Raw genomic sequence first — 27085 nt, 5'->3', positions numbered from 1 at the left:
CGGCGCCGCTCCCGGCCGGCCCCGCGGGCCCGTTCCCCGCCGGCCGCCGCCGCTCCGAGCGACCCCCGCGCCTCCCGCGCCTTCCTCCGCCCTTACGAGGCGGCGGCATCGTCCTACCCCCTGCTCCGCCACCTCCTCCTCCGGCGCGCAGCCCACGGTTCTGGCATTCCCAACGCACTTTCTCTCCTCGATTCACTCTCTCTTTCCCCCGCCGTTCCTCCTTCTCCGGTAAAAAAATAAACGAGAGGGGACCGCGGCTACGCTTGGTCTTGGGGTTTCTTTCTTTCTGGATTTTTTGTTGTTTGCCCCTTTTTTTTTTTTTTTTTTTTTTGTCTCTTTCTATCCTCTGGAAATGATGAAAAGATCACATGAGGAGTAGGATCGGCGACCCAGGACCCTCGTACGTCGGAGAAGGCATCGGACACATGTATGTGAGTATATTTGTGAGCGTGTGTCTGGCTCTCTCCAAGTCCTGCGCCTGCCTCCAGCCGGGATTGCAGGATGATCTTAGCAGTAGTGATGCCTCACATCTCACTATTCCCTGCTAATGTAAGTCGTGCCTTTTTTTCCTCCCTGCCTGACACCCCAGGGAGATGTTTACAGTAATGAATTCAGTTGATAGCCATCTCTCTCTCTCCTGGAGTCCCTCCCACATTTCTACTTTAAAGAATGCTTGGAAGGCAGGGCTGCAACCTAAAGCTTTCCAAGAGGCAAAGTCAGGCTAGATTTTCTCTTTTTCTTCTTTCCTTATTTCCCTCCCCGTCCCCCCCGCGCCCCCCCCCCCCCGGCTGCTTTTAACCCCTAGGTTGCTGAGGACAATTTAGCCAGCTACATCTGTTTGGGCTCCCCCTCTCCCCCCGCTTTCAGCAGTGGGAACCAAGCGGGCGGCGCTGCCGGGGGATGTTCGGGCTGCGGCGACCCCGCTCCCCGCCCTGCTCCCCGCCGGGGCCGCGCTGCGGGAGAGGAGGGTGCGCGCACCGCGTCCTTCGCGGCGGGACTGCCCCGCGCCGCTGCTCCGGGGACTCTCCGAGTGTATCGGAGCGTATCGGAAGGGAAGCCGGGAAGTGAGCTGAGAAACTCCCCGAGCGGCGGTTCTGGGAGATGCCCTCGCTAGCAATAATTACAGCCGTGCTCTCCACCAACATGGCGATATTTCATGTGCAGCCGCCGACAAGCCGGCCTCCCCCACCCCCTTCTTTTCCTCTCCTTCCTCCCTTGCGAACTTTTAGATACACAGCACCAGTATTCAACAAATATAACACAGAATAAAAGAATCTCAAACCCTCAGGGAAGAGACGGACCTCGTCTAGTATTCTGTCTGATTTTCATCATCAGCCATAAAGACTTAAAAACCTCTGGAGAAACCGTCTTTTGCCCTAAAGCGGTAACAACACCCACTCCCCTCCACCCTCCTATTTCTCCTGTACACATTCAGTGTGTGTACATATAAGAGTGAGTGTGTGTGTGTGTGTGTGTGTGTGTGTGTGTGTTTGCATGCCGGGCTGTCTGCGCTTGTTTCAGAGTAACCCTTCCCCCGCCGTCCAGCTCCCTAGTAGGCTACTGCCTTGTCCTGGAAAGTCCACTTAAACACAAAGCTATTTAATACCGAGAAGCACTTGAGCCATAGGATACAGCAGTCAAGGTAGGACGTGGGCTGTGCGAAGAGAATTTGTCTCAAACTCCTACATTTCTCAGTGAAGAAAACGCACAGCACAGCTTTTGCTGCGAGTTACTTTAAGAAACGGGCTGAGGAGGGATGGAGGAGAGGGAGCTGATCAATGCCATGTGTCGAGGAAACAGAAAAGGGAACCGAAATGCCTCGGGGTTGGCTTCCCCCTCACCCCTGGCTGCTCAGTGGTTCTATTTGCTCGGCCGTACCTCATAAGCTGAATCACTCGCTATTAGCTCCGCGCCTCCTTCGCCCTTCGCTTGGGGGGGCTAAACCACTCCCGACTTCAAAGGCTCAATAAAGCCGTACCGAGGAGCCCGGCGAGGGTCGGCCCAGCGCCGTGTGCTCGGCGCAGCTCCTGCCCCCGCGCTCGCCCTGCCCTCCACCTCCTGCCCCCCGAGGGGGCTCCGGAGAGTCCCCGCGTACGGACAGCCCGAAGCGGAGCCGAGCCGAGCCGAGCCGCGCCGCTTGCTCGCTCGGAGAGGGACTCGTGCCCTCCCTCACCTAGGCGGAGTGATGGGGGTGGGGAGCGAGCACGGACGGGGAGCACAGGTAGCCAGCATTTCTCAGGGCACTCAGCAAGAGGAAGGGAGTTAAGGACGAGACCCCGCTTCCCTCCCTGCTTTACGCCCCCAGGATGGAGGGGAGGCAGCCCGGGGCCCTCCGCGGGTCCCAGCCGGCCGGCAAGAAGAGGGTGTGACACCGGTCAGTCCCTCGGTCAGAGCCCGCATCCCCAGGGGCTGCTCTGTGACCGAAACTGCTCACAGCTGCCAGCTGGTCCCGAGGGATGAAAGGATCAGGAGTCCTGTAGAGTACAAAGGCTAATGTGCTAGGTATTTTTTTTTTTTTACTTTTTAAGATCTTTCTTTCTTTCTTTCTTAGCCCCTGCATACTTTTCAGAGTTCTCATTTGAGTATGATTTATACCACCTTCATGAACTGATGGACAGCCAGTGAATTTTCTGGCGAAAAAACCTCTCTTTCTCATGTGTAATCCACCTGTCCCTCTGATTTCCACGTCCCCGATACTAGCAACCTGTCGTCAGCACAGGAGGCAGAGCTGGCCATTGTCGATCACAAGTATTTCTGCCCTCTGTGCCCCTAATGAGGGAGGAAAGTGGGAATGTTAAAAACTTCTGCAAGGTTGCAGGCAGTTGCCCTGCTCCGCAGTCTCAGAGGGATTTAGGCGGAATTATTCCTGTTCCTCTCCCTGTCCCTGGACCCTCAACCAGCCTATACGTCAAATCAGTGAATGATACTCAGGACACGTTTTGGTCAAATCAAGATTGTGTCAATCCAGAAAGTGACTTAATCAGGCATTACCTGCTCCTGCGGAAGTGGGTTCCTTCTCGGTAGGTCACCCAAAGCCCACCGGGTCCGGCAGGTTGAAAGGGGAGAAAGTGGCAGCACGGCTGGGCTCCAGCATGGTACTATTTTAAGGATCACCACCGAGGTCTCTGTTTTCCATAGCTGCCAATGGTCACCAACACCCAAGGTTGCTCTCAAGGAAAGGAGGAAAGAAATTATCTTGCCAAACTGCTCTCCAGCCGGTCATTTGACCCTGACACCCACCGATGACACAGAAGAACACCCCGTTGAAGCGGCTAAACGCCTCGCAATTTCCTGTCTTCTCTTCCCCCAGGCGGCCCCGGCGCACCGCCGCCGAGCGATCTTATCGCCGTGCGATCATTATTCACCGGTGACAACTAGAGATGCAGCGCTCCTAAGTGAGGGTGACAGATTTCAAACGCGGGGCTGCAGCGTATCCAGCCTCAGACATATTCTTCCTCAAACTTTGCCTAGCAAGAAAGTCAGCGGCTTAACCCTTTGCAGCTCTTTCTCTCGCCCGGGGACCGAGACCCCAGAACCGGGGAATGCTGGCTGGGGGGAATGCAGGACAACACGACTACTTGGCTGGGCATTCTTTTTTACCTGCCATTTTATATTCTTGGTTATTTTCACTTGAAACAGATGAGAACCGCCAACTCTGGGGAGCAGATGGAGGGCTTTTCTGTGATTAGGGGCTGGAAAAATCCTCTTGGCAAAGCAGATCGCTGGGGACTCACCTGCGGTCCCTCTCTGTCACCGTGTCTGCAAACTCATCTGCATGGCACGACTTCCTCTTATACGCACATATAGAGAGCTTCTGCACTTTCCCCAGCGTGGTGTGGTTAAAAGCACAATTCCAAAAGTGCCATTTCACTCAGATCTCCAGAATCAGCTCTTTTACAGGTTATTAACTACAACACAGAAAGGAGCAAGTGAGAAAGAAACATATTTTCAGGAAAGAAAGAAAGGAAAAAAAGCCTTTTTCACACATGCAATTTGTACTCAAAGGAAATATTTGCCACCACCAAACTCCAGCATGTCAGAGCATGTTTCCTCCTAAGCACAAGAAATCTTAAAACTGAGGGAAAAGCATGTGCAATTCAAAGATGAAATTAAGTAATGAAGTGCTTGAAAGCTTTCCAAAGTGTGTACCACCAGCCCAGAGCCCGATGTCAAGACAACGTCAAGACAACAGGGAAACAAGATTAACAAACTCTATTGGTTGCCTAGTACTCATTTATATATATTTAAAGTGCATTATGATATTTCTGTCACCCTACTCTGCCCTCATCCCCTCCCTCCCCCGCAACCCCCCCCCCCAAAAAAAAAAAAAAAAGGAGGGGGAAACACACGACCTCTGACTGCAGCTGGTATTCCGGGCGGTCCTTCCAGAGCCCCTGTGGTCACGCTGCAGGAAGGATGGAGATGTGTATGAATGGGAATTTCAGTGCTTTCTTCATTAGATGTGTAAGATAAGGCTGGACAAGGGAGGAGATGAATCCTACAGTAAGCAAAAGGACTGGAAAAAAAATATTCTCCTCCCATCCACATTTCCAATTTCCGATTTGAAGCGCAGCAGGCAAATGAACCTCATTTGAAGAACAACCAGCCACACTCAACCCCCCCTTCCCAAAACTCCCCCCAAAACTGACCCTTTAGACATCACACATATCCTTGTCCAGTTTGTAACAGCAGTGACGCGGCTGGGGCCGCGAGTAGCCCTGGCCGAGGGAGGTTTCGCAGGCAGGAGCAGGAGCGCTGCCGCAGGTGCGCAGCGAGAGCTCCGCGGGCGCGGAGCGGAGCCACCTGCACGTCCCGCGGCGCGGCCAAGGTGGCAGCAGAGCACAGCGCTAGGATGGACACGTCCCCCCTCGCTCCTACCAACACGCTCTGCTTAAACTGCTGCGCACCCCTTCCCCCTCTCCACGTAATCCTGGTAATAGTCTGATTACTTGGACTTGAAACAATTTTTTGCCCTCACCATCACCAGACTATAAATGTGTCAAGGATGCATTTATTTATTTATTTGCTAGCAAACCGCTTTGCATCGTTGAAAAGCTGTAAACTAAAAGGACATTATAGAAATATATTCTCTTTAAATTATCTGTGATCATACAAGAAGGCTAGCCTGGAGTGATGGTCCACTGATCCATAATACAACCTCACTTATTTTATAGAAAACGTAAGATGGGATAACATTAAGAAATGTTATAAAAATGAAAGTGTCTGTTTTAATATTTTTTTTCTTCCAGCTATATTGTTAGATTGATTTCTGCAGCTTGCTAGAAAGAGGGTAAAAGGAAATGGAAATAATTTTGTAACTGAGAGGTTGGTCTAAATCATACTGAATGATCTCAATTTTGTCTGTAATGAAAAATTTTACTTCAGGCCTTAAATTCATGCAGCTGACAGAAGGAAAAAAATCACTAAATATATTCTTCATCAAATTTTGGAAAATCAGCTTATTAAAAAAGGTTTTGAGGAAGGAAAGGGAAAGGAAAGGGGATGGGGAAGGAAAAAGAAAGGAAAGGGATGGAAAAAGAAGGAAAGGGGCAGAAAGGAAGGGGAAGGGGAAGGGAACCAGGTAGACATAGTTATGGAATATTGATGTTAATTGCAATAGTTTTCATGTTGATGACAGTTGCACAAATGTAGATCAATCCAACCAACATTTAGTTGAATTTGATAAAATTAAGGTAATTAAAGTGGCTAAATCATGACATAAGAATCCAGCAGTCATTAAATATTGTTATGGATTGTTTCTTTGTGGTTTTATTTGTTTTTTCTTTCATGTATAGGCAATGCAAGGGAAAATAGAATAATGAGAAAAACTGAAATCGACACCTATATTAAAAAAAGAATTAATTTATGATTGACCTAACAATCTAGCATGGTGAGTGGAAGACATCAGTAAAACCTTCTGAATAACACACAAATAGCCAACGTAAGTTTTTACTTTCACATTTTCTAAGCATAATCATTAAGGTCCTTTTCATTGTCATAGTCAGCTTTTAAAATAGAGGAATATCTTCCATCTCTGCTTCTGTCACTGCACCTTTATGTTTCTGGAAAAAAATAATCCACACCCTTCTATCAGACAAACTCTTACTTCACTATATAAAGATAAAACACCTCAGTTTTGAGGTGTGACAGAAAGTCACACAGCATTCATTAAGTTGCCCCTCTGCATTCAGTGCTCTTCTTTCATTCTAAGTGGAGAACCCTAGAAGTCAGACTATCAATCTACTGTAGAGAAAACATCATTTTCTGATCACAAGGCTATCCTCCCAATCTCCCATGGGTGTTCAAGAGCTCACTCATTCTAATTTCCTACTGAGTAAAAAAATCACATTTATTTGTACTTTCTTATCCACAGGTTTGGCAAGCTCAAATCGTTCTTTCACTTTTGTCTCTGTCAAGTCAATTTCTGTGAATTTTTTATTTTCTAGAGGATGGTTATAATTATGACAGAGTGCCTCTTAATGATCAAAGGGGAATGTCCTAGAGTGACTTTATGATGCTTGTATCCCCATTTGTCTGTTCTGTTTATGCTGGATATTAAGTTCTGCACCTTTAAGACTGGTTCCAAGAGAGAAGAGGGGAGAAGAAGCACAGAGTTTGTTTTCAGAAAGTGAACTTCCAGAATACTTTGCTTGTTAAATAAACTGTTTTTTTCCACTTTTCACCAAGGAAATCTTTGCCTGAACCAGTAGGGGGAAGGGTCACTCGAATCTGCCTTCTAGAGGGAGCTCTTTGGATGTTTCCTCCCAGATTTGCCCTAAACCAGGACAAGGAACCAGTTTTCTTTCAGCCCAATAAACATGGATGAACATTAGAATAATGAGAATATATAACATTTGGACAGGAGAACATTATTTTTAAAAGATTAACCTGGTCAAAATGTCACAATATTATTTAAAGTGAGAATATTTAAAAAATGCTACAGTTTATAATATAGACCCCAAGGCACATGGCATGTCTTTGGCTTTATATCTGCTTGATTTCCATGTGTCACTTTACACAAAGTTAGCAAACTTTGATCTACAGTATTTCAAAATATTTCAAGCTCTATCTGACAACTGTTAACTCTTTCAATTCCAGTATCAGCTAATTATATGTAATAAGATACCATGGAGAATGCAAGTTTTCTATTGAAATGTATTGATTTTTACCTTTTCTGGATTAGTCCCTAGATTCTGATAAACTGGTAGCATCATTTGGTAAAGCTTCTGTTTATTTATTTAAGAACACATTGTTGTAAAAATATTAGGTGAAAAGGAAAATTGGTTTCAATAACCTAAAGAAAAAGCAATAAAAATGTTACCCTGACCATCAGGGTCAAGGTAACATGATTTCACCTCCAAACTCAGAAATAAATGAGCAATAATCTTGGCATGCTGGTGCACAAGAGGTCCCCTTTCCAGGGACTATTACTAGAGGGCAGAAAAACATGTCACCATGGTACAGACTGATTACCTGAAAGGAAAAAAAAAAGAATACTCGGCAGATGGTATCTGTTTTGAATCCTGATAAATTAGCAGTAAGCTTTCAGGTCTTCAAGAGGATTTTGAGGCAGTGAAAATATCTTGTGAAACCATTTGTCTTGCTCTTTAGCAGTGCAAAGCACCCACATCACAGATTTGTGGACTGAGGGGGATAGGAAGGTTGTCACAACAGTCAACAACTTCAACTCTTTTAAAACAGAGGGCACCAGATTAATTTTGTTCAGACCAAAAACATTTTGTTAGAATTTAGTTAAAGAGATTCTATGTCACTTCAGTAATTTCTTTATGAACAGGAAGACACTGCCTTTTAGATTTAAGGGAAATGTTGTTAGAAGGAACAAGGATCTCTGATTAGATCTACTGAACCAGTGAAAGGTACCCATCCAGGTAAGCTTGGCCTGCTGAGAGAAAGAGAAGGGATGTGCACTTATGAGTGACACGTGTTACATTGAAGTAGAAATGTGATGCTAAAAGTTATGAGGCTGATTACTAGTGGATATTATGGAGGATATGGTGCCTAGTGCCAGTACATTTTTTTTATTTCATTCCCATAGTATAGCAGAACTGGGAAAGTCTAAATTTCCTTCACTAATGGGATGCTGAAGGAACCTTCTGGTGAGAAAACCCATCTGCAGAATTGCACCAGGATTGCAAATTTAGGGTGAAATTAATTCAGCTAGGAGTCATTGTTAGGCAATCCCATTCTTCTTGTGGAACTGTGCTTTCCATTCAGCAGTCTTTGCAATTCTCAAGACCTTGAACAATCCCTGAGGAAAGACCAATTTTGCCTTTTATATATACCATATACATCCAACCTCTGAAAGAGTACTGACCATTTGATAGAAAACCCCAGCTATATGCAAAGATAACAGCATATGGAAAATTCATTTTCTGAATCATGTGTGCACATATATATTGAATTGTCTTGCAGAATTTATAACTAAGTAATTGAGGTCTGCTTCTTCTTTTGTTTTAACTCAAACAGACACTTCTTCAGTTTATGATGGGCTTTTTTATTCAGTTAATTCTGCTTAATTGGTGGCGACAAATTGCACTTGAAATCTACCATGAGATTATTTAGTTAAACATGCCACAGTTAAAGTTTCCTAGGTGGAGTAGTTATGAAGAAGAGCCAGGAATATACCCCCAGGATAAACTGAACTTTTTACTTACATCATAAAATGATCCTCCTTTCTATGCCTCAGGCAAAAAGAATGCTAAGAAGTTAAGATATTCTTTTTGGTAGGGTTAGAGAAGAGAGTGAAATCCTCCCTGGAGAAAATGAAGCAGCTTGAGTATGCAATCATTAATTGGTGAACTTTAGTAAGTCCAAACAATGAGTTAGGGAGAGAAGAGTTTTCCGGTTTTGGCTCTTTCTTTCTTAATTTTGAAGCATACGCATATTTGTCAGAATTTGTTCATCAGAGGGACAGATTTGTACAAGCTCAGAGAAGCTGGGGTTTCACTATAGGAGCATCTTTGGTGTTTGTTTCTTGCATTTGTCAAACACAAATAGTCTTAGCAACCATTGAACAAAATAGGCTGACTATATACTCCTATTGCCTTTGTCCTTGGATTTCTCTGGTCTCAAAGGTTGTTGGCTATTGAACACTGTTATGGCCAGTCTTAGCATTCTCATAGTTTTCAGCTTATTGCTGGACTTGATGTAGGGAACAGCAAGAAAAAGGGAGGATGAGCTGGAAGTCAAGGGTGATCCCAGAAAAAGGCAGTGCCCTCAGCCAGTCCTGCAGAAGGGAGACCTGGTAGACAAAAAAGGGGTCTTGGTGCAGGGTTCATTAATATCCCCAGGCATGCCAGGATGGACATTCAGGTTCAGTGTTCACAGAGGGCTGGAGACAAGACTGAAAAGAAGGCTATCATGCCTGTCCAATGTCCATCCAGAAGAGAGGACTGGAGACCTGCACATGTCCAGTCGTGACTGCATCTGGGCACCCCCAAGGTGACACAAAGCCCTGCACTAGAGCAGAGTTGGAGAGAAGGAGTCAGGAGGGGGGTTCCCAGGGAAGGATGGATCTGGTCAGGGCCCAGGACTCTGGATTTATGACACTAGCCACCAGTGACTTACTGAAAACATGTAATACTTGATGGATACATAACATCAGTTCTCTGAAGGGCCAGTTCATAAAGTAACAAACAAGATCAAGCTCTTTCCTCCAACAATAGTTAGTTTTACTAATATATACTGGACAGTCTATTGCGCTACATATTGGAAAGATAGAATATTTCATCTACATGTAAGAAAGTTGTAAGCTCTTTTCAGATGCTATCAGTGCTTCTCTTTTCTTAGTCTTTTCATTTTTGTGCATGAGACTGGACAGTCAGAGAGGAGATACACCATTACCATTTTGAACAGTTGTCTTATAATTCTTTTAACTGATGATAATGTGATGGAGATAATTCCTGATAATACCCCAATAATAGGGTTAGGCTATTGCTTGAAGCACACACAGATTTTACAGTCATCTGATCTGAGGACACTCAAGCAATTATTGATCAAAAATTTCTTCTGTGTTCCTGCAAGTACATTTTTTTGCAGCAGACATTACTGAGATGTATTCTTGAACCTCTGCAGATGACAGCAAAATATGTACTAGCACTGACCAGGGTCAATTTCCAGCTTCCTTTTTTTTTGCTAGGCTGTAAACTGATAACTATCAGGGGATGCTGCCAGTCTAAAAAAGCTCTTCCTGTTGAGGGAAAATGAGGAAAGGGATGGGTGGACAACTGGGGGAGGTAATAACTTTAACCAGTGTTTATCCCCCACTGCAAATGAGTCAATAGTCACAGCTCTAATTTAATATTAAAAAAAAGTCTCCAACTTTCAAGAATGCAAATCCTCAAACAAGAAAAAAGTAAAAAAAAAACAAACCCAAAAAACTAATTAAAACCAAGACAAAATAAACAAATGAGATAATTATTTGAAGAAAGGAAATCCTAGTGAATATTGGGTTAGAATTCCACATCATGTCATAGATTGCTGTCATGATTTCCATTACAAATGCAGGCTTTAAATATCATGATTTTCAATTTTGTAACTAAGAAAAGATTGGAGTTAACAGTTCTGGTTTTATTTCACTTTTTGTTACTGCTAAAGTTGCATTATTGGATTGTTTATTTTGATTTCCCCTCCCTTTTTATTTTACATTTTAAATTGTCCAGAAATGCTGAATAATGTTTGTGCCTTGTGATACCCAAGCCAAGGAGCATGTTGCAGTCAGTACCTGTGAATTCTTCATTACCTATAGCCTCAGGCTGTTGTCTACTGTCACCTACCTTATCCTCTGATAGAATTATTTGACTTAGCTACGTTTATTTCAGGTTTGCAGGGGATGATATTAAATTTATCATTTTGAGGAAATCTTTTATTGGAGACATGTGAGTCGATCCTTTGGGAACATCTCTTCTGTAGTTATACTAAGAGACAGGCCATTAAATTGCTTTCTACCCATTTGGTTACTATCACAAATCTGGAATTCTATACTTGGAGATAAATGGAACAAAAATGTCTCCTGCTGTTGCAGGGCAAACTCTATTGAGTCAGCTGAGTCAGATCACACTGGCTGCACAACTTTTGATGCAATGAATCAGAGAATTGGTATAGCTGTGCCAACACCCTGCTACTTCTGGCCATGCCATTATTTGACACTTCAGAGAAACGTGCAAAAAATTCATAAACCACCTGGCCAATTGTTCAAGTTACGTATCTTGATTAAAAAAGTTATGGATGAAGAAGCAGAAGTCAGGGAAACTGATGATCTTTTTCTAGTCGAGTGCTCAGTTAGACACCTTGTATTTAACAGAACATGAAGAAGCTCCCTTTTGTTTCTCAGTATTTCTAAATGATCATATTTTATGAAGCATGCATGTACTAATCCAGAGACATAGACAATTGGACTATTAAGATTCATTAAATGCATTGATTTGTCTTTTTCTTTCTGTTTCTTATCTCTTATTAATGATGCACAATGACTTGTCTCTCATTTTTTTTCATCTGTTTTCATCTATATTCCTCATATTTTATCTCGAACAAAGAGTAGTCTTGTGTCATGAAGGCTCATCAAAGTCATAATTGCACTTCATTTATCTGCATTGAACTGTCTGTCATCCGTTAGCATTTTGAACGCTCTATACATCTTTCTGCACTTGTCTGCATTCTTCCTCATTTACTTCTCCTGGACCATCCATTACTTCTTGCAAGCTGATTTCTGCTTTTAATTGTTTTTAATTACCAGGTGTTTTTGTAATCTTCTGGCAGTTTCAACCCAGAAATATTGGTAATGCTTTTTTTTCTGCATTTAGCAATAGTTTATAGTCAACACTACTATTTATCTACAAGACTAATGTGCCCCAGCAAGGCAGGATAAATCTCAGTATTGAGGACCTGTTACACACCACAACAACCTACACACCTTTTCTGAATCTATCTTTTATGCTCTGGACATTATCCTTGACATAGCCTAAAACTCAAAAGCACTTATTGTAAGTAATTTCTGCACAATTGTCAGCTGATAAATATTAGATTGGTGGCCAGAAGGTGATAAGGTTATCTGATGATGTTACTGATGATTTTCATTTATTCTTGGTTTTATCATGCATCATGTTTTTTTTTTTTAGTTAATTAAAATATTCTTTTTTTTTCTTATCATACAACTGCTTTTGCTTGTCCTTTTTCTCCTAGGTACCTGTCTCATCATCTTTACTATATCTTATTTTAAAAGACATGGCAAAACTGGGTTATAGAATGAATTTTTACAAATTAGATAAAGAACTCAGATTTCAGAGGGCTGCTTTGAAAGAAGTAAATGTGGAAACATTAATTTTGGGCTGTACAGATACTGTGTTCCTTATCTGTAAGACGAGACAAATAAGCAACCTTTCCTTCACAAGGAAATCCTTTTCATAAGTAGGTGAAGGTTATCAGACAGAAGGTTACTGTAGAAAGATAAAATAGTATACACTTTATATTTCAGATTCTTAACCGAGGCGCATTGGTATAATGGAATCAATGAAACTATGGCGGTTTATATGAAATGAAAACAAATGCGGATGGGTTTGGTTTTGCATTTAGCAGAGAGTCAGACAGATTAACAGTGGTATCATTACCTCAAGTAGGCAGGTTTCAGAGGCCTGGGGACTTTATTTACTTGAGTTCAGGTGAACAAGACACTATTTCATGTTTGGTAATTATTTAGACTAGAAATAATATCAGGTCACAAGAAATCTGCTGAAACTCAGTTTACATTAATATCTCTCTGTAATTAATTTTTATACTTTCACCAAAAGTGAAATTTCTGAGAGTGTGTGCAAACTATTAAATAGTTTTAATACAAAGAGCAGAAGCCAGGTCAAACAGGACAAATACTTCACCAGCCTTCTTCATTTTTCATATGTTGTTTTCATTTCAATTAATTTTATAAATACTAGGAATATTTTATGTACACTGTATTATGAAATTAAGCTAATCTTTAACAGTTTTTCTTTTTTTTTAAATTACCATTGAAATAATCTAAGGGGTCTATGAAGTATTTCTAGAGTATGTCTAATTTGATTTTTAAATGTTTTTATTAAGCCAGTAAATTTTAACTGAAAAAGAACACATAGCTTGGACACATAATGAGATAATCCATCATGATGACTAATTATCTTCAATGCCAATTATACATTTGAGTATGTCTACCTTGAATTTTCAGCTATTGTACCTTACTACAGATTATGACATATGAACCTTCTCAGAGCAAACAAAATGGAATAATCTCCTTAACTTCCTTTAGTAACAAATTTTTTTTCCTCTTCTCCACTCTTTTGTTGGTTACCGGTTCCTTGTCAACTACAGCGTCACCCACCCACACATCCCAGCTGCTACTCTCTCATTTTCCTTCCAAAACACCAGAATACATCACCTGTTATCAATGCTGCCATTCATTCTTAAGAAACAATCAAGAAATAGGTACTTATCCAAGGCTCCTGGCAGCCACCCGTGTTGAAAGATTGAGGAATTCTATTTCTAGTCTATTTCGTGATCTTCATGAGCATATAGTACAACATGGCTCTGGAAAAACTTCCAAACTTCAACTAGAAACAGCTAGTAACACAATGTGAATAGAATAAGTTCATAGTTTTTTTCCTGAGCAAGTGGTGAAAAACCAAATTCCAGCTGTACCAGATAGAAGGAACTCTATTTTTCTGTCCTTCAGGGCCACAGACAAGGCTTTTTCTCTGACTTCCCATGTTCTCTGCTTCTCTGGTGTTCTGTGGAAAATTCTTTAATTTTTTTGTTCAGCTTGCTTTTTCCTGCCATATAATTTGTGCAGCTAAATGCTATAGCACAGCCAGGCCTGCTGGCTGTCTCTTCTTCATTGCTATTTAATCTCCTTTGCTACCTTACACCTCCTTTCTGCCAATAGATTGGCTGTGCCACTGCTGCCACTTGTGTCATTGAGGCTGTTGTTTTATTCATCTGTGCTGAAGTATACTGTGGATTAACTATTTCTATTACTTTCCAACTTAGGCTTATTTATTGCTTCAAAGGACATAAGTCCTCTCATGTTGTCTGATTTTCTCTTCTTGTACTCCTCTTCCCTCCTTCATTCCCCCACCCTTTCATTTCTTAACCTCCTTTTATCTTAGCACAGAATCTCAAGCCCTAAATCTCAAAGTGCAATGTAATAAGCACAAGTGGCTGTGCTGTTATAACTTACAAAAGAAAATGAAAAAGGGTCAGGGAAAATGCCCCCATTAATCTCTGCATTTTATACAGCTGTTTCTGCCCCTGTAGGATAGACAGCAAAAGATGCCAGCTTTAAACTCCATCCCAACCTGCCTATAGGCAGAGACAATTTGAAGTGGAAGATGAAATGACCCCACCCCATAGACATCTTCTATAAATGACATATACATGTTTTCGGGTTTTTTTTCTTTTTCCTCCCCAGAAGCTATATCTCTTAAAATTTTCTCCTCATGTGTTACCGCCACTTTTTTTTTTGTATCTAAACACAGCAAATGGTATACCAGGGAAAACTGCAGTCCTCATTCTCAGGCTGCTTAGTAATGGCAGGTGAAAGCAAAAACTCTCTTCTCTTGAATATCTGACAGCATCATTTCCAGCTACTGTCTGCTCAACTGGTTATTGCTCAACCTCTCCACCTAACACTAACTGCTCAAATTCAGTGTTTTCTGGCTTTCCTACTCCTGCCACACAACTGCCAGGAAAGTACATGAGTAACAGGCCCGAGAGAGCTGTAAATTAAAGTAGGGAGCCAGAGGGTGACTGGCTATATTTAGGACCTTGTGGCACAATTCCTGATCAAGAAGAGGGTCTACTGCTCTATGTGGTTGCCACTGAAAGTCTTCTTCATGAGTTAAATTGAGGTGAAAAAAATTTTAACTGGGTCCAGCCAGTGTTTCAGGCCACATGTCCAAAGTCCTTCCCTATCTTTTGGTAAACAATAGATTTCTGCTGTCTCTGAAACTCAGCAGATACTTCTGGTCATCTGCCAGAGCACAAAAGAATTTTGGAAAAAAAGAAGGTTGTGACTTGTTTTACATTTTGGGAATGCATTGCCAGGATTTTGGTCATGTTTTGAGGAAGGATTATGATGGCCCTCTAAATTAATCACCTCCCACTTCTTTTATCTAAATAATCTATCTGCCTTATGTTGTATTTTCTATATCTCTGTGACCTCTCACTTCTCATCAGCTCCCCTCTCCAGTGTGAAAGAGTGACAAGATGGCTCATAGCACCATACATGATTTGAAAGATATTTACAAAAAGACCTCCCTAAAAAAAAGATGCAGGGAACAGTATCATTTACACTATTTGTGCAGCCTTCAATGGAAGTGTGAGAAAAAGTCTGAAAAGAAAATACAAGTTACAAAAACTGAAAATGTGAGGTAGGAATTTAAGCAAGTTTGGGAACAGTGGATATCTAAATGCTGTTTCCTATTAATTTAGATTCAATGTGTTGTTAACCAGCAGCCTGCCACTTTTTTTTTATTATTTTCACTTGGATGTATTTCTCAAACCATGAAAATCCATGGCAAACAAATCACTTTTCAGTGTTAAATGCAAATTAGGGTTTTTTGTTTTATTACCTTTTCCAACACAATATTTTGTGAAAATAATTTTTCCTTAGTTTTTTCCAGCACAGAGATTTTCATATATACAGTGTATAGTGTACAAGTGCAATGTATACACAAATAAATATATTTACATAGCCAGGGATCTGTCTGTACTGATGCAATCTTTAAGCCAAATTCAACATTTATACAACTTGTTTCTCCATGTAGTTCTAGTGTGTTTGGATTAAACAAGTCTGCAGCTTTCTAATTGTCATGGTTTAACCCCAGCTGCCAACTAAGCAAAACTGGCGCACTAATAAAAGATCTGACTCTTCCTTCCAACCCTGCACAGACTGTACATCTGGGAGATGATTTTGGAAGTGTGAAGAAGACAAAACATCACTTTCTGGCGCGTGTTCTACTCCAGATGAACATGTCAGCATGCTCTTTTTGGTTGCTTACCTTTAGTGTTCTGTGAAAGGATCCTGTCACCACAGGACTGTTTCCCACTCAGGTTAGTGGAAATTGTCAAATTGTGTGTCAGCCTTTTACAGATTCCAAATCTAGTTGGGTAGTAAAGAGCAATGCCCTTTTTAAGCCAGTGTAAGTCACAGAGCATCTACTCTGGATGTCTTGCTGGGGGGCTAATCATTGAATGCTGGGTGTGGAAGGAGTCTTTTGGTATTATCAGGACAGAAATTCTTCTCCCTTCTCAGAAGAATATAACTAGCTAAAGGTAAATCCTCATGGACTCCAGGTTTTTGAAAGGATCCTAACAAGTCATAATGGCTGGCAGTAGGCATCTTGCTGTATTGAAACACCAAAAACTTTGTTTTCTTATAAGGTGTGAACTCTTAAAACATAAAAAAAATATCAGTCTCACTGCTTGCTTGCTTTTGACATGTTTTGCTTCTAACTTAAGAGCAGTAGTTATTTTAAGAGCAGTTGATGATAACATCTCTTATAGGTTGAAAAAGCCTTACAAATGATGTTGCAAAATGTTTGATATTTTCTCAGGAATGGTCCTTCACCCTTCCATTGTGGATTTCTGTTAAGAAAGAAGTTGTTCTCACTGAAGTAATCCTTGGCTTTGGTTATGCCTATTGCAAAGTAGATGGCAGATTTTCTGCATCCTCCACATCTCAGTAAAGGGTTTACATTGATAGCAGCTGTATTAGTTTTTAGATCTCAGAAAAACATGCAGATGATTTTTGGTACTGGTAAGAGAAAAGTTGAATTATGAGCAAGTTGCTGTAGTGATCTCTGCAGATCCAGTGGTTAATTGTGTGCGCCTACTGGATTTTGTGCACATATCCAGGTTTTTTACCATTTCTTTTCAAACATATGCTGGACTTGTAGCTGAAAAGTAAACAGAACTCAAAAAACAGTTAAATATATAATGATAAAAGAATATAATTATGTGACTGAATATCTACTTACACAATGTAGAATAATGGCTCCAGAGCCTACTGGGTGAATAAAATGTATTTCTTAAAGCATCCAAAAATACTTTCATAGTATTAAGGGGTAAATGAGATAATTACAATTAAGGACATTTAAATGAGTTTCTTGTGTACATTTATGCGTGAGACTCATGCTGCTAGATAGGATTTTTCAGCAATTACTAGCTAACCTCTTTAATAGTGTCCCCTTTGATTCTAATGGAAAGGAAACAGGCTGAAGAGTCATAAGTAAGGCTTTAATTTAATTTGCTTACTTATCTAAAGGTAAATAAAATTTTAAGATAACTCCCACTTAAAATGCAACAAAACCAGAGAGAAAGCAGCATATTTAATGTGAATTCACTGAACCATATCTCTTGAGACCAGAGATCACGAGTGTTTGTGAAATATGTTTCTGATGGACAGACATATTAAGAAGTGCATGGCCAATATGTACAGATTGACTGGCACAAATGCCTTTGACATGGTCATTCCAAAATGTTCTGGGACTGGAGTATTTTATTTTCCATGGTGGGAAATAAGTATGAAAAAGAAGATTTTACTCAGAATGATGTATATCAATTATAGTAGTGTCTTGCACCAGTGCTAGAGAGAGAGATGGTCCTTCAGAACAAAATCCTCAATAAGACAGCTTGACACGCAGAATATCTTTTCCAGGGGTTTTCTTCTCACTGTTACTACAGTACTGTTTAATACTGTTTCAAGACATTGCTGAAATTAGGAACAACTCATTGTCAGATGAACCTTATCCTCTCAGAACTTCAAAACTTCCAAGGATGCAGACTGTACTCTTGGCAATCTATTTAGTCTTGACTTCTTTGGGAAGAAGTTTTTCCCTTATTATGAGAAGTCAAGGTGTTCAGGTAAAGCCTATGGTGACTGGAAAAAAGAGAACCACCACTATTATTTTTAAAAAATGTAAAAAGGAAGACCCTGAGAACTACAAAATGGTGAGCCTCACCTCCATGCCTAGGAGGCTGGTGATGAGTTGTGTCCTTCAGGGCTCTTGGGACCAGTGCTCTGTAATATCTTTGTGAATGACGCAGACAGTGAGATTGAGAGCACCCTCAGCAAGTTAGCAGATGACAAGAAGCTGAGTGGTGGGTATGACAGAGCAAACAGATGGAAAGTCATCTACAGGGACCTGGAAAAAGCTTGAGAAGTGGGCCCACAAGAACATATTGAGGTTCAACAAGTTCATGTGCAGGGTGCTGCACCTAAATTGGGGCAATCACAAACATGATCACAGACTGGGAGACGAAGTTTTGGAGAACAGCCTGAGGAGAAAAACTTGGGGTTTCTGGTGGACATGAGCCTGCAGTGTGTGCTTACAGCCCCAAAAGGCAACCATATCCTGGGCTACATCAAAAGAGGAGTGTCTAGAAGGTTGAAGGAAGTGATTCTTCTCCTCTACTCTGCTCTCATGGGACCCCACCTGCAGTGCTGCATTCATCTTTGGGGTCCTCAGCACAGAAAAGACATGGACCTGTTGGAGCCAGTCCAGAGGATTGCCACTAAGCTGGTCAGAGGAGTTGAGCATCCCTCCTGTGAAGACCAGCTGAGACAGCTGGGGTAGATTTCCCTGGAGAAAAGGAATCTGTGGGGAGAACGTGATGTGGACTTTAGGTACTTAAAGAGTGATCATAAAATAGAGAGGATAATGAAAGGGGAAATGGTATTAAACAAAAAGAGGACAGATTTAAGTTAGATGTTAAGAAGAAATTCTTTACTGTGAGGGTTGTGAGGTACAGGAGAAGGCTGTAGATGCCCTATACCTGGCAAAGTTCAAGGCCAGATTGGATAGAGCCCTGTACAACCTGATATAGTGGGTGGCATCCCTGCCCACAGCAGGACTTGGAAATAGATGATATTCAGGGTCATTTGTAAACCAAGGCATTCAATGACTTGATTATTCTATGATGCTCTTTCTCAATGTCTTTACAGGATGCAGTTGGCTAAGACTGGACAAAGTAGCTTTATAGCATTCTAAAGAGTGGCATGTAAATGGGAATAAGCAATTGTCTTGGTTTCTCAAATGTGCTCTCCTCTTGTTCCTGCAGCTCAGAAGGCAGTTAGCCATTTCTGTTGCAGACACACACTGATGGCTCATGTTCAGCTTGCTAACCACAGCAAACTCCAGGAATTTTCCAGCTGAACTGCCTGGAACCAATCCATCCCAGCCTGTAACACTGCAAAAGGCTCTGCTTCCCATGTATAGGACTCTACATTTGTCTTTGCTGAATTTGATAAGGCTCCTTTTCACCCCATTCCTTCAGCAAGCCGGGGCCCCTCCATCCTCAACTGTATTGACTGTTCCTCCACTCCTGGTTGTCACCTGCAAACCTGAAGAAAGGGCACTTCATCTCCTCCTTCAGCTTATTGTTAGAGACACTAAGCAAGACAGATACGTAATGCAACATTAGTGTTTCAAGAATTCAAGTAGTTCATTCTGTCTTTCTGGTTCTGACACTCACAAGTCTCCCTCCTAACTGTTCTTAACTCTGACCAGCTGAAACAAGGGTAAATTGATGGGCTCTACACCAGAAAATGTCTTTTATTTCACTGAAAATGTTGTCTGAATGAAGACCAAAAGATTGTGTCATTCATCATACTGGGCATTCTTTCAACAAAGGGTTTTTAAGAAAATGTCTGGTTCAGCAAATGCATAAAAGAAAGTCTTGATTTTCATAGCTGTACATTGCAGTACTATGAGGGTAACCTTGATGTATAATTATCATTTCTAAGAATGAATTGAAATAAAAGATCTTTGCGATGAAATATGTACTCTAAAATGTGATTTCTATATTCTATGAATTGTCATAATTTTGAAGTCTTAAAATAAATAAATGTTTCCAGAAGCAAACACAGGCTATTTAGATGCCAAATTCTTTTGTTTTCCTAAGTATCCCTTTGAATGCATAGAATCCAGCATTTAGCACTTGGCATCTAATTAACTTGTTATCAGGGGGGAAGTCACAGAGCAATGCCATTCCCCATTCTCATAAATGCCAGAATTTGTTTTAAAACTGTGGAGGCACAGCACTAATAATAAAAGCTTTCTTAGCTTTACTCTTTCCCTTCCAGCTCTACACCATACCTTAAAGAAATCCTCCCCCTACCTCAGGGCACAAAAAAGGCAACAAAAAACAAATCCTAAAAAAACCCTCCATAGCAAGATATAACCCTCAGGATTTTTCCTATTATTAATGTACATTGTTCTTTTATTCTGCTTTGAGAAACCTCATTCTTAGTACCTTTTTAAGTTAATGGAGATGAGATTCTGAGGAAGATGGACTAGGGAGTTTGCATATTTTCTATAACTAGACTTCCAGGAGACCAATTAATTTTAACTGGAATGATGGAAGGACAGATCTGTTATTCACCTTTTCAAAATGCAGAACAGGCTTTGCTTGTATTGAGTAGGCTCATCAAATTTACATCACCATTTAATTAAATGTTTGTAGCAATAATTGACCTCAGGAGTAAGTAATTTGGTAATAAATAGATTCCACTGTTTCTAAATACTATTTTACTGACTCGGAGATGCTATTCATAGCTTCATAGCTTTGCCACAAATCTCATTAGCAATTTACTTAAATGCATATTCCATTGCAGAACTGACAGTGAATCAGAACGAAGTTTAACAATAGAGGTTTCAGAGCATGGTCCAAACAGAAAATAACATGCCTTTCTCTGAGAGATTTTAGGGACAGCTCAAAAGTGAGATATGAAAAAAACAAACCAAAAAACAAACCACCAACAGAAACCTAAGCTAAATCCTGATTTATTTAGTGTCTACATGTCTTTCTATTTTAATTTTACCTGCTTAAATAATTGCCTAAAGAAATTGGTGCATATCTAAATTTGAATTCAATAGTGTTTCAAGTAAAAAGGCAGGACCTTTTTATTAGTTTTGATGAAATACAGTGATAACCTCGAGAAGCCAAAATGGACACACATTTCATGTCCTCCCTCCTCCAAACTATCGATTTATTACTCTGCTTTTGTTTAAAACCTATGAGCTAAGTTCAGAGGTGATGCATAAAATGTGTAATTTAGAGTCCTTTCTGCTCAGTTAGACACCTTAAGACCTACTTACACTCACTTACTAGAGTATAAGTCAGTGAAATGGAGTGTAAATTGATGTGATTTACATGTGGAGGAGCTGGCAGAGTGAGAAGGTATTACCTATAGGAGGGAATAGACTTTGTATGAGCACTTTCTAATGTTCAGCTGGTTTTCTTGCTACACCTCTGTACCCCTGAGTAAAGATGTCTGTGTTTGACTGCTTAAATTTGACTGCTTAATCCTGCACATTCCGTGAGACCTGCTGGGCGAAAGGCACTGATGGAATGGAAGAAGCATGATAAAAGCTGTGTTCTGAGGAGTGAGAGTGGGGTTTATAAATAAGTAACTAAAGGCTACGCTTCCCATCCCTCTTTGTAGTAAGCTGTAAACCCAGCAGTTCTGCAGTTACTTGTAATGAGTGTTCTCATCTATGGCTCTTGCTCTTCTTTCTATTGGAAAGATTTTTACATCCAGTGCACGCTGCATGTTTTGCCCTGATGCCTTGTTTGACAAGCTGGCAGGTAAGAGGAAAGCTCCACCATATTTTCTGTGGGATAAGAACATGCACCTGGCAGTTACCACGTTGCTGTAATTTCACATTCATACCCTGCGGTAAGTTGCTCTTTTGCCAACTGAGCTATGTAAAACCTTGTCAGCTCCAGAACTGTACCACTTGAAACATGTCTGTTGAAACACTACCAGTACAGAGGCAATTCCTGCAGGATAAAGAACCATAAGCCTATTAATCTCAGTTTCTACTGCCTTAAAACCTCTCCTGATAGTACACCAATTTAATCATTAAAAAAAACCCCAAAACCTGACCAAAATATTTAGCCTTAGATCATGATTATAACAAAAGTAAGACTCAAGTTTCAAGTTAATCTGAAGTACAAATAAAACAGTGGGATAAAGCATAAAGAACAAAGGAAGAGGAGTAAAGGAGATGTAAACTATCTTAGTAAAGACTTTGGGAAGACATTAACCTGGGCTCCTCTGGAAAGTTTTGGAACATATATAGATAAAGTGTGAAAAAACCCAAAACAAAACAAAGAAATGTATCCAGCTTTTGCTTTTCTGGGAAAACTGGATGCAATTGTTTTGGCCAAAAACTATTTCATCAACTGTTGTTCATTTTGCTCAAAAATCTACCACTAGCTTTTCTTTTATTTTCTTTTTATTTTTAAAACTTCTCTTCTTTTCTTTTCTTTTCTTTTCTTTTCTTTTCTTTTCTTTTCTTTTCTTTTCTTTTCTTTTCTTTTCTTTTCTTTTCTTTTCTTTTTCTTTTCTTTTCTTTTCTTTTCTTTTCTTTTCTTTTCTTTTCTTTTCTTTTCTTTTCTTTTCTTTTCTTTTCTTTTCCTCCACATTTTGATAGAAAGCCTTCATCAAGTCATAATTGTATTTATATATTTAATTACAGAAGAGGATAAAGGTATTCATATGGGTATGATCTGTATGTAAGCTTTTTGCAGAGTATATTAGTATTAGATACTGGTAAAGTTAAATTTTATAGACAGAGAGAATTTAGCCATTATATGAACAATATTTTTTACGTATGATATGCTTTTTTAATTTTATTTTGTTTCACTTACAGATAAACTGTAAATAGGTAGCTAACCACAATAAGTAAACCTACTCTAGGATTAAATTGCTATTTCATTTTGCACTCAAATCTCAATTAATACTAAGAAGATTTTGCAGTGCAGCCAAAAGGTTTTTTGGTGCAGGAGTGAGTCCAACTAATACTTTCTGAAACTGGAGTCAAGACAAAGAAAGTAATTTTTTTATTACATATTAGAATGATCATGTGTTCCACTATAATTTCAACTCACTTTCTATACAACTAGCTTCCTCTTGATTGGAATTATAATTTTCATCCTTTTTTTCACTTGTTTCTAAATGAAGTCTTGCAACCAACCTTGAATTAACACATGCACATCTCCCAGATAGTAATAGTCATTCTAAAATGATGAACATTAATGTCACCTAACTTGTCTATTAAGTCCTTCTTTCAATAATAAAGACATGAAGTAATGAAAAATTTTGCCTATTTGTTGGCTACAGTATGGTCCATTTTCAGCTCATTGTTAAACTGTACCCCTCAAAACCCCCAAATATTTACCTAATTAATAATTAAATGAATATATTACCTGTTTCTGTTTCAAAATAGTTAACATTATATCTTAAAACAAGTGTTTTAAAAGAAAAAATATATAGTTGAGGCTAAATATGGCACTGAGTTTAAAAATAAAAATAAGAACTTGGGCGATCCTGTAACTAAAGAAGAAATAAGGTTTTATCACATTGTTCTTTGTCAAAAAAGAAATATAAAATACAAGGAATAAACTTAGAAAAAAGAGAAAATATGCAAGCTCACTTACATAATACATCTCCAAAGAGGATAATGAATTTGAGGCCACTTGGACTTACTGCTGATGTTCATGTGAACAAATCTTTATTATAAGGGAAACTGACTCAGCAAAGCAGATATCTACAGCAAATCTCGGTGAGACAATTTTCTATGAACCAGCAAGGCATCAGAAAGAGTTTTTGTGTGTAAATGCAGTTAAAGGAGCCAGCAGTCTGCCCCCACAGGGGCTCTTTCTATGGCTGTGATCAGCAGGATCTCTTGGGGCAGGGTGAGACTGGGGCCAGGTGCAGGGTAGCCCTGGCTGACCTGAGAACTCGTCATAGCGCAGTCAAATGCGTGGAAGTGTTGATCTGCCAGCACCACTGTGACATTTGAAAAGTGTGGCCGTGGTTTTGGAATGAACTGAAAGGAATATAATTATCTATGATATTTATGTGTCTCCAGTTACTGTGCTATTTTGGTGCCAGCTGCAGAGCTGGGATAATGGCAGTGGCCCAAGGAGATACTTCTCTTGCCATGGTTCTTCTGAGTACAGGAGACATTTTTACATTTCTTTGTCTTCCTGCACTTTTGCTTTTTCCAGGATCCCTGGGGATCCCAAATTGTGTCCCTAAGATTCACAATTAACATGAAAAAAACCCCAGAAAATAAATAAGAATGGTGGAATTTATTTCATTGGAAAAATAGATCCACCCTGGCACATATTTGCATAGTAAGATGAAGCCCTAAGAATACTTAGTAAAGAATTCATTACCTAGATTTAGTAATTTTTATTTTTCTTTCTTCTCCTTCATTTAATCAATTTTCTAGGGAAGTTTTGACTAAAATTCTATCTGAATTGTAGGGTGAGGTTTTCTTTCATTTCCATTAGACAGACTTTGACCAGTTAAATTTGAAGATACAATAATTCACTAAACAAAATTAAATGCTGTTTGTGGACACCTTCATCTCCTCACAGTTTTAGTAATCATCTTCAGCAGTTTTTTACTAAATTCATCTGCATTGGTATCAGGCATGGGAAGAACTGTAAACCTGAATAACTGCCTTTAAGCTGTTAGCAACATTATGTAATTTAAGAACAACAAGGTTTTGAGTGCATTAACTAATTTTCTGCTTTGTTGAAGTCTTAATAGCCCTTGCATGGGTAAATTAGGCATTTTCTTCAAACATTACCCCTATATTTAAGAAGTTCCTACATATGCAAAAACATGTAACATTAGCCAAATCCATCTACTTGTTTCAGCTAGGATTCTTTTTTATAAAGAGAGTGCAGAGCTATTTGTAGATGTTTATTGCATAGTTGCTTGTTGACTGTGATTCTGAATTATTTGGGAACTGTTTTTAGAGAGCAGATTAATTGCTATGGTATTTTCAAAGGTACCTCATCTTTCTAAGATAGTTCTTCCCTTTTAGGATTTGAAATATTTTATTAAGTCTGATGCCTGAAATTTATACATTCATATAATCCCTTTTGTTCTTGTTCTTTGGTTTTAAAGGGCAAACTGGTGTATAAAGTTTTTGTTCAGGGGATGCATATTTTAGGGTGAAGAAAAATACACCTTCAAAGGTACAAAGCTATACTGAAATCTAGGACCCACATTCTCTTATGACTGAACTACTGTATCTTCACTGAAGTAAAAAGAGGTGCTCCAGATTGTCATAAGTGTGAAATGAGAACAGGATCCTTCCCTAACATGCATCACTGTGAATTTTAACACCATACATATGTCTAAAATCCATAGAAATTCATATCTTTATTTGGCTTTGGAAGCACATGAAATTTGAGTGAGCAGTTTTCTCAACCAAGAATTAAAAATAGCAGATAGAAGTATCTAATGCAGAAAAAAATCAAAAATGGCATATGAATCAGTGAACAATTCACACTACAACCTTGTTGATTGGTTCACAAATAGTTTATGTTCTCTCAGTCTTTATATTAAGCAGAGTTATTCCTGATTTCATGACGTTACCTGCATTGAAAACAGCATATTCCCTGATTATTGACAAGTCTCTTTTGGGTCAGGTTTTTGCTATTTTATTAATCAAATAAATTCATATTTGATTCTATAGAATGAGATAATGTAATTCACTGTAGCAGTATTAATGTTATACCTCACCACCTGTTTTTGGCCTCAGCTCTAAAGGTCACTACTAGTACTGTTAGAATAGAAATGTATTGAAGTGTACTTACTTAGGAAATGCCTAGATCATAGTCACAGCAAGCCAGGAAGAGAGGAGCTTTTCTAAGGTCTAGTCTAATTGATTGAAAGTTATTAACTGTCCCACACAAAGGGAGAGCTCATGAACATTTCTCAGAGTAGAAATATTCATTGAGATCTTTAATGAAAAGCAGAAAAAGTCTGTGTTTCAAAGGAAATGAAATAGTCAATGGGTCTGTCATATCCTGAGTTCCCTACTCTCCATCTTTTTCTGTGTCTGACTCTGATGGCTGTATTTTGGGTTTGGGCCCATTCCACTTATGATCTTGCTGAACTTTTCTTCTTTTATCTGATATCTGAAGCAACAAAGGATAACTATACACTACTAAGAAGAACATTATTTTCTCCAGCTCCCTTTTCCTTGTGCCTGTAATATTTGCTTGAAAGATGTGACATGGTTCTCAGGAAAGATCTATTTTCTACATGCATTAGCTAATCCCTTTAAAAACTCCATGGAGTATTTTTCACTTAGGCACACAGAAGAGCAATTTTTCATTGTTTGGAGAGCTCCATCTGTATTGTTTTACTAAACAAAATGAAAGGGAACAATCAAGCTTGATCAAAGCACTTTCAACAAAAGATCTCACGTGTATGGAACCACATACAAATTCCCCTTTATGCCAGTCACTGGCATCCTACAAGGACACTGATTTCACAGCAAGAATAGACTGGTGGATTCTGGATGTCCATTCTACGCCAAATTGTGGCATGATTCTAAGACCATATTTTGGTTTTATTTGATCCAGGTTATGGTGCTTAAGACTGAAGTTTGGACCTCTCTGTTGCCACTGGAAAAAATATAGCCTTAAGAATAATTTCTTTAAATGAATCTAGTAACTTGCATGCTTGGGAATCAGTGTGTTAGTAAATGAAAAGAGTAGGTGACACCAATCTGCAAAACATAAAATAGAATGCATTACATTTCACCATTAAAACTCACCTTCTAATCCTCAGAATTCCATGTAAAGACAATCGGTGGGCTAGTCAAGTAAGTCAGGTCTCAAGCCATGGTTGAGAACCTCAGAAACCCCAGAATACAGGCTGAGTGTTGATGTAGCTGGTATCCCACCCTGACAGCACTGCATGGAAGCCATCCAAATGCTGTCAATGTATTCAGGGTGTACCCTGGTCATCCACATTAAGGAGGGGGAAGAATAGAATATAAGGAGGTCCTTGTTTTCTTTTCTCTTTCCCTTCTTGACTATTTGGATAAGATGTGAGTATCAGTGGTGACATCTTTCCTTGTTTGTCCACTTTGGATAATCATTAGCTCAGAGTTTGGTGTGACTTGGATTTGAACTCTGATTTTTGCCTCTTGGTATGTTTTCAGCTGCCTCAGAGAGATGACAGGATAAGTGTAAACTTCTCTTACCAAGGACACAGGCA

At 39.8% G+C, this 27085-nt stretch overlaps 1 protein-coding gene and 1 long non-coding RNA gene across 3 annotated transcripts in view; one reads left to right on the top strand and one right to left on the bottom strand.

Annotated features, from left to right (window-relative positions):
• Window positions 1–4400, bottom strand: part of FLRT2 (fibronectin leucine rich transmembrane protein 2) — a 62937-nt gene extending 58537 nt beyond the window's left edge. The window contains exons 1-3 of the mRNA XM_066552872.1: window positions 4353–4400; window positions 3735–3908; window positions 2992–3391 (exon numbers count right to left, since the gene is read on the bottom strand). The gene's annotated coding sequence lies outside the window, so the exon portion shown is untranslated. The remainder of the gene's footprint in view (window positions 1–2991; window positions 3392–3734; window positions 3909–4352) is intronic.
• On the top strand, window positions 338–19912 carry LOC136558448 (uncharacterized). 2 transcript variants are annotated; one of them, XR_010783890.1, is made up of 4 exons: window positions 338–427; window positions 5796–5941; window positions 15934–16095; window positions 19105–19912. It is a non-coding gene; the product is annotated as an uncharacterized lncRNA (long non-coding RNA). The 2 variants fall into 2 exon arrangements; XR_010783891.1 differs by having other exon boundaries at window positions 351–431.
• Window positions 19913–27085: the final 7173 nt, after the last annotated feature.

Source organism: Molothrus aeneus, chromosome 6 (genome assembly GCF_037042795.1).
Source record: "Molothrus aeneus isolate 106 chromosome 6, BPBGC_Maene_1.0, whole genome shotgun sequence".
NCBI classification, from domain to species: domain Eukaryota; kingdom Metazoa; phylum Chordata; class Aves; order Passeriformes; family Icteridae; genus Molothrus; species Molothrus aeneus.
The sequence above is the reverse complement of the archived record's forward strand: the minus strand, read 5'-3'. Positions and strand labels throughout refer to the sequence as shown.